We start from the raw sequence: 14,184 nt of genomic DNA on the forward strand, positions 1-14,184 counted from the left end.
GTGCTACCCCACTGTAGGGGGGGGGCATTCAGAATGGGGGCTCGAGCCAATGGCATTAGAGGTAGGTACCCTTAGAACTCAATTGCCCATACACAGTTCTAGTTCATAGTTCCAAGGTGGAGAGCAGGAGCCCTGGGCCCAGTTCCCAGGAGCACGGTGGCTGCAGGAGAACATGGGATCTGTTCATAGTTACAGAGACCCTTCCTGGGTAACCTTGCCACAACAAAGGCCATGAGAACAATGACCACACTTCTCGCCAGATCACTCCAACTAGGAAGCACCAAAAACTTGCCGACCCCCAAAACTAGCTTTGGAAACAGCAATACAAAAAAGCCTGAAGCTTGGGAAAGTACCTCCCCACCCCCAGGTGAGCCAAGCCCAATTTTAACATAATATTAAAGTTCAAAGTCAAGAAAGAGGCTAGAAAAATGAGCAAATAAACAAAAAAGAATGTCGCCATAAAAAAGCTACTAAGACAGCAGGGAAGACCAAAACAAAAACTCAGAAGATAACAGTATGAAAACACCTACAATCAAAGCTTCAAAGAAAGGTACTAGTTGAACACAAGCCCAACAAGAATTCTAGAAGTGTTAAAGAGATGAGTGGATGAGGAAAGATTGGGAAAATAAATCAGAGTAGTGAAAGAAAATTATTTAAAGAGAATGAACAGTTTGGTAAAAGAGGCACAAAAATTACTGAAGAAACTGACACCTTAAAAAAAAACAATTTAGACTATGGCATAGAAGCAGGAAAACTCCATGTGCTCCCCCCATAATTACCGCAAATACCTATAAAAATGACTCTAAACAAACTTTAGTGCTACAGAACCCACAAAGTGACAGAGGGAAACAAATTTCCCACTGAAGTCATGACCAGCTGCAGCTGGAGGGACTTCAGGAGAATGGATCACCAGCAGCTCTGGTAGTTTCCAGAAGTATCAACCCATAAATGTCAAAGACAAAGTGAGAGGTCAGTGTGGACTTTGGGAACGAGGGATCCGGGAGTGTGATCTGGCCTCTGCCCCCAGAGGGAGAAGCAGATATGGCGTGCCAGCCACCACGGCATTGCTGCTTCAGAGCTCCTGGCCTGCAGATTGTAGGGGGACCAAGCAACCATTCTGAGGGGTAAACACTCTTGCTTTAACCTGCTTGGATTTGGATTGCTGTCTAGGGTGGAGGCCCTGGGGTGTGTGACCAGGTGCCAGAGCCGGTGGAGGCTTCAGAGAGGGAACCCAACTAATAGCTCAGGAAGTTGAGAAAACCCAAGAAATTTGGGACAAAACTCTCCTCTCTAGAAGCAGAGTTCTACTGTGGCAAAAAACTCAAAAGTCAAGTAATTGAGTGGCAACATTAGCAAGCAAAGGAAGCAAAGCAAGGACAGCAATTCGACTTTAGATTCCTATTTTGGGGACAAAAAGGATCAAAGAATGGAACAGGAGGAAGACAATGAAGTCAGAACTCCTGTACCAAAAGCTTCCAAGAATAATATGAATTGGTTACAGACCATAGAGGAGCTTAATTAAGAAGGATTTTGAAAACCAAATAAGAGAAGTGGAGGAAAAACTGGGAAAAGAAATTAGAATGATGCAAGAACATCATGAAAAGAGAGTCAACAACCTGACTGAAGAAAATAAGACCTTAAAAAATAGACTAACTGAAATGGCAAAGGAGGGTCAAAAAGCTAATGAGAAGAATGCCTCAAAAAGCTGAATTTGCCAAATGGAAAAAGAATCTCAAAAGCCCATTGAAAAGAATAATTCTTCAGAATTAGATTGGAGCAAATGGAAGCTAATGACTTTATGAGAAATCACAATACTATTAAACAGATCCAAACAAATGAAAAAATGGAAAGCAATGTGAAATATCTCACTGGAAAAACCATTGACCTGGAAAATAGATGCAGGAGAGATAATTTAAAAATTATTAGACTACATGAAAGCCATGATAAAAAAAAAAAAGAACCTAGAAATCATCCTTCAAGAAATTCTCAAGGAAAATTGCCCTGATGCTTTAGAATCAGAAGGCAAAATAGAGGTTGAAAGAATCCACTGACCACCTCTTGAAAAAGATCCCCAAAAGAAAACTCCTAGGAATATTATAGCCAGCTTCTGGAGTTCCCAGATCAAGGAGGAAATATTACAAAGCAGCCAAAAACAATTTGAATATTGTGGAAACACAATCAGGATAACCCAGGATCTGGCACCTTCTACAATATGGGATCAAAGGACTTGGAATATGATATTCCAGAGGTCAAAGGAGCTGAGATTAAAACCAAGAATCACCTACCCAGAAAAACTGAGTATCATGTCTCAGGGGAAAATATGGCTATTCAGTGGAATAGAGGACTTTCAAGCGTTCTTGATGAAAAAACCAGAGCTGAATAGAACATTTGACATTCAGATACAAGAAGCAAGAGAAGGTAAACAGGGAAAAGAAATCATAAGGAACTTATCGAAGTTGAACTATTTACATTCTTACATGTAAAATGACAAATTGTAACTCATGAAACTTTTCTCAGTATGAGAATAGCTGAAGGGAATATAAATGTGTGTGTATATACATATATATGTATATATAGGAGGGTATGTGGGTGTATGAATACATATGTATGAATACATAGAGGGCACAGGACCAATTTAATAGGAAGGGATGATCCTTAAAAGGTGAAATTAAGAGGTGAGAGGAATATAATGAGAGGAGATGGGGAGAGACTGAATGGGGGCAACTATCTCATACAGAAGAGGCAAGGGAAAATGGTTACAATGGAGAGGAAGAATAGGAAGACAATGGGGAATGGGTCAACCTTATTCTCATTGACTTTGGCTTAGGGAGGGAATGACATACACATGATGACATCATTATCCCGTTTGATCCTTTAAGACAACCTTGGGAGGTAGGTGCTATTATCACCTCCCTTTCACAGAGGAGGAAACTGAGTCAAACTGAAGCCCTAAGTGCTGTCCCCAGGTCTTCCCACAACATCCCCTGCTGCCTCCAGCAGCGACCCCAAGATCGGGGACGAACCGCCCCGCCCACTCGGTGACGTCACACTCTAGGGGCGCCCCGGGCCCAGCACATCAGTCCCAAGAGCGGCCGCAGGGCCGCCCCGCAAGCCCCTGGGGAGAGGGAGGGCCGAGTGCAGAGAGGAATGGCAGGCGGGGGGCGGGGGGGCCATTCCCCGGGGCGCGGGGAGAGGACGAGCCGGCCCATGCCAGGGGCTCGCCCGTCGGTGCCCCGCCCTTCCCGGAGGGCCCCTCTAGGGCTCTGCCTTCTGCCCCGGAGGCGGCCCTTCCCCGCCGGGAGCCGGGACGGGATCTCTGCCAGCTTCTCCCGAACCGCCTCGCAGGCCCGGCTTCTGGCGGGATCTCCCAGTGTGGAAACTCCCTCCATCAAGGCGGGGAACTCCCGGGCTGGAAACTCCCTAGGCGGGGGGGGGGGGGGGATATCGGCGTGGAAACTCCCTCGGCCGAATCGGGGAATTTGGGAAGCGGAAATCCCCTGCAGCCCCGCGACACGACCCTAGGGAGAACTGAGGGGAGGGGGCCCCACACCCCACCCCGAGCACCCCCAAGGGGTCGCCCCTCTTGGGCGGGGGGGGCGGTTACCAGGACAGGCCGAGTCACCCCCTCCCTGGGGGGGGTTTGCAGGCTGAGGCCGCGGGGAGGAGGGAGGAGGGAGGGAAAAGGGGGCGGGGCGCTTCGCGTAGAGGACGGACGGCGCCCTTCTGCGTCTCATAGGCGGCCTGCTCTTGGGGGGCGGGGCTTACCCGAGCGCGCGCCCGTGGGGCGGGGCTTCCTAGCTCGCGCTCGCTCTCGTTCGGGCTCTCGCGGCGTTTGGCTCGCTGACGCCCAGGTCGCGGTGGTCGGCGCCGCAGCGGTTCGTTCCCGGTGTCCAGGCCTGAGGAGGGGCCGCCGCCCCCGGGGGGGGGGGGGGGGCGGGGGGGGGGCCGGGGGGGGGGGGGAGGGTGGGCCCGGCGGGGCCCCCCAGCGAGGCCGCCCGCGGGTCCGGGCCCAGCGCCCGCCTCTGAGCCGGCCCTAGGCCCTGGCGCCGCGCCTGGGCAGGTCCCCTCGGCCGAGAAGCGGCGCTCGCTGCCCGGACCCCGGGGGAGGGCCGGAGGCGGGGTTCGCCGAGCTCCGTAAGCGCCAGTTATCGCCGTCCTGGCTGGGAGGGCCCCGGCCCCCGTGCCAGGAGGGGAAACGGAGGCCCCGACAGGCGCTGCCTGGAGGCCACTCAGTGAGCGGGTGAGCCCGCGGGCCCTCCCGCTGCCCCTGGCGTCACGGTGTGTGCGCGCGTGGGTGACGTCCGCGGTCTTCTGGGCCCATTTGGGGGTGGGTGTTTTTGCCAAGACCGCGGGCTGATCCGCCCCCCAGCGCACGTTACCGACGGGGAAGCCGAGGCAGGCCGGCTGCGGTGACTCACCGCGGACGCCCCGGCCTCCTCCCTCTGCCTTGGGGCGCCGCCAACCCGAAGGTAGCCGCTGTTCCTGCTCCCGTGCCCGCCCTGCCGCGCTCTTAGCGGCCTCTGATAGCCGGGGAGGGCCGAGGCGCGTGGGAGGCGCGGAGGAGCCCCAGGAGCCTCTGCTGCCGCCACCCGTGGGCCAGGTACGGGGCGGAAACGCCGGGAGGCCTGGTGCCAGAGTGTGGAGACCCTGGATCGGAGCTTCCGGGGGAAGGCCGATGGCGCCGACTGGACCCGCACAGAGCAGATGGGCTCCTGGGGAAGCTGAGACCACGAGAGGCCAGGGCGTTTGAGACAGGATTTGCACTCAGACCTGACGCTGCCCGCCTGGAGGCATTCAGAGGGCAGGATCCCCAGAAGTCTTAGCTAGGGCTGCAGGGGAGCCAGGAAGCCACTTGGGAAGATTGAACGCCCATTGCCGGGCTGGAAGAGCCTCCGTCAGGACCAAGCAATCTCCCTCTGAAAGCAGCCACCAGCCTGTGCTTGCAGACTTCTGGTGACGGAAGAAGCCTGGGCTGTCTCTGGAGAGCTCCGATTGTTAGGGAGTTTTTCCTAACATAAAACGTAAACTTTATTACTTTGCCTCCTTTGCTCAGTGTTTCTAGTTTCTCGCCAGGGATGATGGGAACAAATCCGATGCCTTTTGGGGGTGACAGCCCTTCAAGTTTCCTTCCCCCTCCCCCCCCAAAAAAGAATAACAAACACAACTCTTCTCAGGCCTTCAAAGTAATATTTAAATCAATAGAGTAACCAAGGTGCCAAGGATAGAGAGTTTCAGAAAGAGAGGGGCGAACTTAAGAGAGAGACCACTCAGAGGAAGGGGTTGGGAAGATTGTAGGGAAGTGAGCAGAGGCTGGACCCCAGCTTGAAAACCCAGGGAAGAGCACCTAAAGGGAGGGAGTGGGTTATCTTCGATTCATCAAGCAGTAATTAAAAGCCTTTAATAAAAAGCCTAAAAATAATTAAAAGGCAGAAACATCTTACAGCATTTTTGGTGTCATGTGTTGTAAGTAGATGGAGGAAGATGATGAGTCTTAAAAGCTAGATTTGACATTTAGAGGAAATTGGTCACTTGAAAGCTCAAGTTTCAGAGTGACAGAAACTGAAGCCAGTAGATTGTTAGAGGTGGAGGGGAGAGTGGTGGGTGAGAAAGTGCAAAGCCATCTTCTTCTAGAGGAGTGACTCTGGATGTGATGCTAGCAGGAGAGTTGGGACAGTCGCCAGCACAGCAGCAGGGGTGGAGCACACCTCTGAGATGTGCCAGGAGCCAGTGGGAAGAGAGAAGGAGAAGATTCCTGGAGGAACTGACTGAAGGTCTTGGAAAAAACCAAAATCAAGGGCAGCAAGAGAAGGATTCACCTTTGGAAGAAGTAGAAACACCTCTTCCTGGAGCGCAGGAGAGTTCTCCTGAGCCAGGCTTTTCAGAAAAGTCAGCTGCTAGGGGATTGTTACCAAGGAGTCTGAGTGCCAAGGATGGTAGGGGGCAGGCAAAAGCAAGAAGTTAGAGAGGTGCACACTTGAGGTCAGGATTAAAGAAAAATCATCTGGCACTTCCAGCTGTCCAAAGATAAGATCCTCTCCTTGGCCTCTGGGGCCATACCCACTGGACAGACAAGTTCAGGAGGCAATTGGAGGCTTGAGGAAAACAGCAGTTGCTATGGAGAATGATTCAAGGGGTCACACAGAGTCAGGTGCCGGGGTTCATTTTTATAGCAGGGGCATCTAGTGTATCTGTACCCTTCAAAATCATACTTTAAAAAAAATTCATAAAGAAATGCTAAATTTCACTTAAAGGTTAGTGAATATGAATGTGTCATGTTTTGGGTTTTTTTTTTTTTCCCATAAAAGTTCACAGAAATCATAGTAAAAAAGATTGTCAAGCACCATCGAGGGCCCTTCTGGGGTGATACCCCCTCAGTTTATCATACATAAAAAGCAGCTGAGTTATGTGACTTTATGGGTGGAGCCATCCTTTGTGGAGGATAAATTTGTCATTGGGAATTTCCCACAGTTGGCGATTAGCGGAGAAGTCCTAAAAAGGAGGGCTTGTAGTGTGGTAACTAGTGAGTTGTCCAAAAGGCAAAACTCAGGTCAGGCCTAGGTGCAGAGAGAAGTGAAGCCCAGTTTAAAGGGGGCGGGGTGGGGGGGGAGGGGGTAGCATTGGTAGGGGGAAGAAAGAAGCAGTAAAGATCTACTAGGTGTACATGCACCTACTGTGCTTGGCACTGTGCTAGATAACCTGGGGAATTGGGTGCCATTGTGATCTCCATGCACAGAGTCACACAGCTAATAATTTCTGATGCTGGGTTTGAACTCCCATCTTCCTGCTGAATGCTGCCTAAAAACTGCCACGCATAGCAAAGTATTTACTAACGTTGGGAAAATGGACACTTCAGCTTGCCCGTGTTTGGTCCATCATTAGGGAAATGGTTCTTTTGAGTCAATAATAATTTTTGATTGGAGCAGATGGGAGGAGCAGGGTAAGGAGACAGGATCAAGTGAAGATTCTTTGGGATTAGGAAAGAAGCCGGCATAGGAGGTGATAAGGTGTAATCAAGGGAGAAGAGAGAACATTTCAGAGGGAGTGATAAGAAAGTAAAGGAGGTGGTCAGCAGTGTTTGTGAGGTGCCTTCCTATAGGGGAGGCAGTGGGCAGCTTTCTGCCAAGTGAGAGCCTAGGATTCCTGAAGGAATCCCTACTGTGTTGTGTTAGTCGGGAATTTGATCTGATTGTGTAGCCTCCCATTTGTTTCCTTTAGAAAGTTACTGGTTATTGAAGGCTGTATTGGTCAGTAGGCAGAAGTTTGGATTCACAGCCCTGCCTCTGGACCCCCTCCTGTTTTCTTGAGAGTCTCTCCTTAGTGCCCTAGGCAAGTCACCCAGACTCTAAATTACCTAAGAGTTGAAATCTGTGGGTGGAGAGTTTACCTAAGCTGATAAAATCCTTGGGGGGAAAGGGGGAGCAGTGGGTATTGCTCATTTTATTTACATTTTTTTTACCTTGTAGGGGATAAACAAATCCTCCTGGAAGACTGGTTTCTTTGTAACAAAAGAGGAAGCTGGAATTTTGAAGTTCCAAGCAGTGTGGAAGGAAGCCAGGCCTGCCTGAGGTATGTGGGATGTTCAGGGGCATTGGGTCACTGTGAGGAATAAAACCCTGGCTCCAGAACTGTCCCAGAGGCCTTTGGGGGGTTTGTTCCCACAGGCTCCCCAGCCAGCCTCAGGCCTTGTCTTCCAGCTCACCCTCCTCCAAAGCCCCTTGCTTTTACTGCCTCCTCTCTGACCTGGATCCCCTGCCCTGAGTTTAGCACCATCCTTTCCCAACCTCTTGAAAATAATGCTGAGCACACCTCTTCCCCCCCCCTTTATAGGTGATCTCTGGGAGTTTTAATAGCACATACTGCCGAGATTACAGACAGGAAGTTGGTGACATTGAAAAGAATTTCCAAAATACAGAGGTAAGTAACCTTGCTCCCCAGCGCCAAGCTGCTCTTAGTTTTTCTTCTGTCCCTTTCTTGCCTAACTTACAGAACTTCTCTGGGGCCTTGCCATTTGTCTCCTTTCTGAACTGGATGTTAGAACAGTCAGGGCCTTTTCTCCAAGGGCCTCGGTTTGATAAGGATGCCAGGTGGCTCTTGTACAGTCTGCTTCCCCAGCAACAGGTCTGAAGTCTGGCCTGCTCAGTTTCCTCTTGGCCTTCAGGTCCATGGAATAGCTTGCCTACCTCGCCTTCCAGTCACTTATTCTTTCAGGAAAAATTTTTGAGGCTCCTACAACAAAATTACCTCAGCCAAGTTATTATGTATTATCTTGGGCCCTGGGAGAGAAGCCTCCTTTCTGGAGGATTTATCATCAACAAGGTAAAAAAAATGTAAAGGAGCATTACACATTGCTATCCCCAACCCCCCCATTTCATCCTTGTAGGAAGCTCCCTCCACCCTAGAGCTGCATTTTTAAAGGGCTTCACGTTTTGTAAAATGCTACAGTATATATGTCATCTCTTGAACCTTACAATGACCCTATAAGGCAGGTGCTATCATCTCCCTATTGTGTGGATGGGGAAACTAGGTTGAGAAAGGCAGAATGACTTCCCAACCAGAGTTACACCATTGTCTGAGGTGGGATTTGAACTCAGATCTTCCTGTCTGCAGATCTCACTTAGAGATACCTAGACACATTTAAGAGGCATTAGAGTGGCACACTTACAGATCAGGAAGCCTCAGTCACTCACTAGCCGAGTGACCCTGGGGAAGTCACCTCCCCTCTCAGTTTTCTTATCATAGAGCTGGGGTTAATAATATCTGCTTCCCAGGGTTGTTATGAGGATCATCAGGTGAGATACTCTTTGTTAGATAAGTGGTGGCTGTTGCTTTTACTTCTTGAGATCTTAGGTTCTGTCCCTGGAAACACGCCCTTGGACACTCAAACTCTTGCTGCTATTGCTTCCTCTGCCTATTACCATCAACTTAAAGACACTTCTCTAAAAGCTGAAGCTGAATGGCCCTGGCTAAGGAGCAGGAGTCTTCCTTTGTCCGTTTCCCTCCTTCTTCCCCCCACCCCTTTCAGGAAACCAGAGCTTTGTTTTGCTCTCCTCCCTTTGTCAGTCCTGGACTGTTTGTCCCCAGTGGATGCCAGGTGGGCCTCCAGTGATTTCAGCTCACCTTTTTCAAGTTTGCTTCATTTAAAAGGCCCTGCACCACCTCCACCCTTCTTCTGACCCCCGAGGTACTGGTTTATTAGAATCCAGGTTTGCAATTGGAAAAATTCCTCAAACAGTATGTGATGATAGAATATTCTTCCACATAGGACCTGACAGAATAATCTGATAAAACATTTCACAAGAAAAGTACCCTGAATGAAATAGTGCCATCCATCTCAAGAGCCCTTGGAAGGGCCTGAGGCCCCCTTTTGGGTCCTCTTCTGCTCCTTCCTCTCTCCCTCCTCCTCCTCCTCCTCCTCCAAAGCTGCCCTTCTGGGAAGATCAAAAACTTACCTTAATCAGTTTGGGTTTACTGCTTTCTTTTCACTTCACTCTAACTAAACTTGCTGCTGCCAGAAGACTGGAAGGCAACCTACACAATCAGACCTCATGTAAAATAGGATGGTGAAGGCTAGATCCAGAACAGTGACCTCTAGGAGAAAGGCAGTGAGGAATTTTTAGCAGGACTTGGAGGGCAGTCTCTGGCTGTTGGCCAAGACTGGGTCTGCCCATTACCGTGAAAACTAAAACAGAGGAAAACTGTGAAGTCATCACCAGCTGATAGCACTCTCTTGGAACCACACACGAGGAAGACTCTGTTGGGGGGTCCTTGTAGAAAGTATATGGGGAGTACTCCTCACGGAAAGGGTAGCTGGCCGCTCAGTGGAGTTCTTGTCACGAACCCTTGGGCTCTCTTCTCAACCCCTTCTTCGGAAGCCAGATGTAAAATGCATAGGATTATGAAGGACATTCATTGTAGTGAGATCTGTTTTGGGGCTCCAGGGGACTGGTTCTGGGTGAGGAAGACCTGGCTAGGCCCTCCCTAAAACTCACAGGTTGAGTGCATTGCTGTGACCTGCAGCTGTGAAAGGAGTCATCCTGCTTCGTTTTGAGCACAGATGAAATTACAAGGCTAGATTGGGGAGGGGAGCTTTTGCAAAAAAAATCCCCCCAGTCTGCTTGAAAAGATGCTTCTTGTCTCCAGCGACTGTGAAACCCAAGAACATACAATTAAGCTGGAACTTGGTAAACAGGAAGTGGCAAATCTTTAATCTGGGGAAGGGGGGAGCACTACAAGGGATATAATTTGGGGGGTTTCCATTTAATGCAGACTCTTCTGGGCTGTCCTGGAAACCGTTGGGCAGAACACAGAGTGGGGGCTGGGGATCCCTGAAGTGATTAGTTCTGCTTCTCCCACACTCGCTGTGGCAACAGCAACACTGACTTCACATGGGAGGCGTGTGACTTAGCCAGGGTCACACAGCTGGTCAGTGTGCCTCCCACGGGATTCGAGTTCAGGTGTCCAGACTCCAGTCTGACCATCTGCTGTGCCGATGTTGAGCCTCCACCTCTACCTTGAAACAGGTATTTTTGACAGCCTTTGCCAAATGCTGCCATTCTTTATTGTGGGAATCACAGTCTTTTGGGGATACCCAAGTTGTCTTATGCTAGATGAAGACCTGGTCTTTATTCGTGCCAAGAGAGATGCCCTCACTGTAAGCAGATATTGGTAAGAGTTTCTTTAGGGAAGAAGGTTTGGCTGAGATGGTCATGTGACCAGCCAGAGACTAGTTTAGCTTGAGAACATTTTCAGGTCATGTATTACCACCCAACCGGAACCTGGTCCAAAATAGAACCTGTCTCCACATGATGTTTGTGCCCTTATGGGCCCTCTAGGATGAGGAACCTAGCAGCTTTCTCTCCAGTTTGATGAATGACTTGACTTCTTGAATAGAATTTTTTTTTTCAGGAATAAAACCTTTATTGGATTTAAAAAAAAAAATTATAAAAATGAAGAGTCCCCAAAAAATAAATGAAAAAGAAGTAAACACAGTTAGTGTTATTTACACTCGAGCACCAAAGAGTTCCAGGTTGGTTTTTTTGTTTGTTTTTGTTTTTTTGTAATCCAGTAATCTCTAGATAGGCTGTGAATGTTCAGAGCGGCTATGTGAACTAAAGAGTTCTCATTATCAGACCCTTAATCAAAGGGCAGTTTTTTTAAAATCATATAGATGTAGAGTTGAGTTTCGCTATCAGTCCTTATGGGGTATTTGTTCCCCCCTTTCTTTGGTTTTGTTCAGGGTTTAATTCATCATCATCATCATAGTAAACTCCCACCATCCTCAATTTTCCATATGACTTAACTCTGGTGTCTTCTAGTCTATAGTGGCATATTTTTAGGGAAAAAAAGTATTAAATACATTTTCTACCATGAAGTTATTTTGAAGAATGATGCTAAATGAACACAAGGATTTAGAATCTATTCTTGTTCAATTTTTCCAATATATATATACATGAAATACTACAGTATTTCTACCTTAAAAAAATATAGCATAGTACATTAATATGCTTTTTTTAGGCAGCATTTTTCTGATGAGTTTATTTACAAAAACTTCAATTAGTTTTGCTTTAAAATTGCAATGTTTAACATCCTCTCCATAGTAGTGCTTAACATGGGACACAATGGCATGTGGAAAGTAGCTTCAGTGTAAGGATGAATTCAGCTCATAAGTATGTGGAAGGAAAAGTAGGATTCATATAGAGAAAGGCACAATAGTTCTTTCAAGGATCAACAAATTGTTACACTATTTTTGTAATAAAAAAAATCAGTGGCCTTCACTGCTAATTTTTTAGAATTTTATAACTGGAAGAGATCTTTTGCAGGCCATCTTGTACAGACCCTCTTATTGTATAGCTTGAAGAAACTGAGGTCCTAAGAGGGCAGGTAACTTTTCCCAAGGCCATACCACTGGTTTGAGTTAGGTCTGGAACTCAGGTCTCTTGAGTACCAGTTCTGTACACTAACTGGTTAAGTAAAGTGACAGGTCCCAGATAAGAAACCTGGAGAATTCTCAAATTAGGTCTCAATTTAAGTTTTAAATGGATAATTCAAGTTTCTCACTAATAATTTAAAGATCTGCACAATGTTTCTGTGCTACAAGTATTTAAGGCGGGTGCCAAGAATGTTTTAAAAAGTTATGAACTTCACATATTGAAAGAGGGCTTTCCTTTCAAACCATTTTAAATATAATTTGATAATTTCAGTTCTTGTGGCCATGGTTCAAAATCAGTTTCAAAATACAAGTAGCAGATATAGGTCTCCTGTTATTTGAATCTTCTGCAATTCTTTGTGTTGGTGCTTAGTGACATTTCTCTACATGGGGAGAAAGGATTTAGAATGTAAGTGTGATCTGGCACTAACCTAACAGAATCTTAGAATAGCATACCATGCAGGAAAGAGGTTTAGACATAATCATTTCAAAGTATTTGGCAATTAAGATTCAAACTGTTTTCTCTTTTTGTAAATCATTCTTTGGCAAAAAGATTTAAAACAAGGTGTGGCCTGAAACTTCACTGACTGTCTTTTTTGCAAAATAAATAAGTTTTGTAAAAGGAGTCTACAGTGCCAATTTATTCTGATTATAAATCCTTAATCTATATCATAAATAAATTTCAGTTAATCTACTCCTAAAGCTTTAAGCTCTTCATCAGAGATTGTAGATGCTTTAGATGTAGATGCAGAAGGTAAGCCTCGGGCAGCTGATGGTGCTTTGGCCATCTTTCCAGAGATTCCAATTCCAATTTCATCAAGCACCTGGTTCACAATATCCTGACTTTCTTCTTCATCATCAGATCCATCAAAAATGTCATCCAGTGTATCACTGATCATTTCTTCAGTCATTTCCATTTTGGTGTTTTCCTTCTGGCAATTCTGCATTGTTTGTAATGTCTTTTGTGGATCCATCTTCTTGTTAACTGTCTGCATTGTTTTTGCAGTAGTTGACATGGCTCCAGCCATCTTCATCTGGGAGTTCATTACTTTAGTTTGTGTAGACATAGGAGTGACTTTTGAACTTACAGCAAAAGTTCTAGTTTTCTCTTTCCTCAGTTGCACAAGCTGTTTAGCTAAAACCCTGCATGCTTCTTTGTTACCAATCTTGGCCATTTTCTTAATTTCTAATTCCAGCTGTTTTTCCTGTTTTTCTAATGCTGCTTGATCTCTCATAGCTCTCTGTGTACCTCGTAACTCTCGATTCTGCTCCTTTATTACATCATCCACTGTGAAAAGAGAGGCCATTATCACAGACCCCTGCCCCTGAGCGGCAAGCTGAGCTAGGACAGAAGAGAAATCCGGGGTTCATTGGAAGGGAATGAACTGGTGGGGGTGGGGAGAGGAGCCACTGGTACCCAGACCGTCAGTGGTGTGGTGCAGGGTCTCCACCGCCGGGGCTGCAGCTGTCGCCTAGCCTTGAATAGAATCTTTTGTGAGTGATCACTTTCATCTTCAAGAATGCCTACCAGAAACCAATAATTTTGATATCTGTGAGAGAGGTCTCAACTAAAGATTAGTCAAAGACCATAAAACCATGTTATCTAGAAAAAGGAGAATGCTTGCCTTCATGTTGGGAGTTTGAGGAGGCCGTAGCTGTGCCATTTCACTTAGATAAGTAGTCAAGGTAGGGTGGTGTGGTATGTCAGGAGTTGGGAAGACCTGAACTCAGATCCTGCCTCAGATGCTCTGCTGTGTCACTTTACCTCTGTTTTTTCAGCTGTAACATGGCGATAGTGATAACAGCTGCCTCAGAGTTGTTACAAGGACCAAATGCAGTAATGTTTGTAAAGCACTTAGCATGTTACCTGTTCTTATGCCACTTAACACTGAATTTCTCAAGACTGTTTGCCCTCCAGCACCAGCTAGACTTGTGTTGGGATAGAGGCTCAGAAGACACAGTGATTGGGGCACTTTTGCCTCCTAAAGCATCAAGAAGCCATGCAAGGAAAAAACACCTTTTAAAGAATGTACTTGTTGAGCAGCCCCACTCAGGAGACTGACCCTAAGGGGGACCTCGGGGAGCAAAATGGAAGAAAGACAGCACTGGCCAGACAAAGGATGGCGCAGGATTAGACTAGATCATCGGAGGGAGAGTCTGGGATGAATGTCACTATCGTTGCACATGTCCACCTCCTACAGAGTCAGTCAGTAAACATGTATGTCCTCAGCACATATTGCCAGGCACTGTGCTAAGTT

At 47.2% G+C, this 14,184-nt stretch overlaps 1 protein-coding gene and 1 pseudogene across 1 annotated transcript in view; one reads left to right on the forward strand and one right to left on the reverse strand.

Annotated features, from left to right (window-relative positions):
• The first annotated feature begins 4,820 nt into the window (after positions 1-4,820).
• LOC138167912 (zinc finger protein 135-like) overlaps positions 4,821-14,184 on the forward strand; it is a 17,856-nt gene continuing 8,492 nt past the window's right edge. Inside the window, exons 1-3 of the mRNA XM_069096882.1 lie at positions 4,821-5,021; positions 7,464-7,566; positions 7,828-7,914. The gene's annotated coding sequence lies outside the window, so the exon portion shown is untranslated. The remainder of the gene's footprint in view (positions 5,022-7,463; positions 7,567-7,827; positions 7,915-14,184) is intronic.
• LOC138167913 (charged multivesicular body protein 2b pseudogene) lies at positions 10,819-14,071 on the reverse strand (annotated as a pseudogene).

The sequence above is a fragment of the Petaurus breviceps genome, unplaced genomic scaffold (assembly GCF_028583685.1).
Source record: "Petaurus breviceps papuanus isolate PSGF00001 unplaced genomic scaffold, PetGlider_PUasm1.0 328, whole genome shotgun sequence".
Taxonomy (NCBI): Eukaryota; Metazoa; Chordata; class Mammalia; order Diprotodontia; family Petauridae; genus Petaurus; species Petaurus breviceps.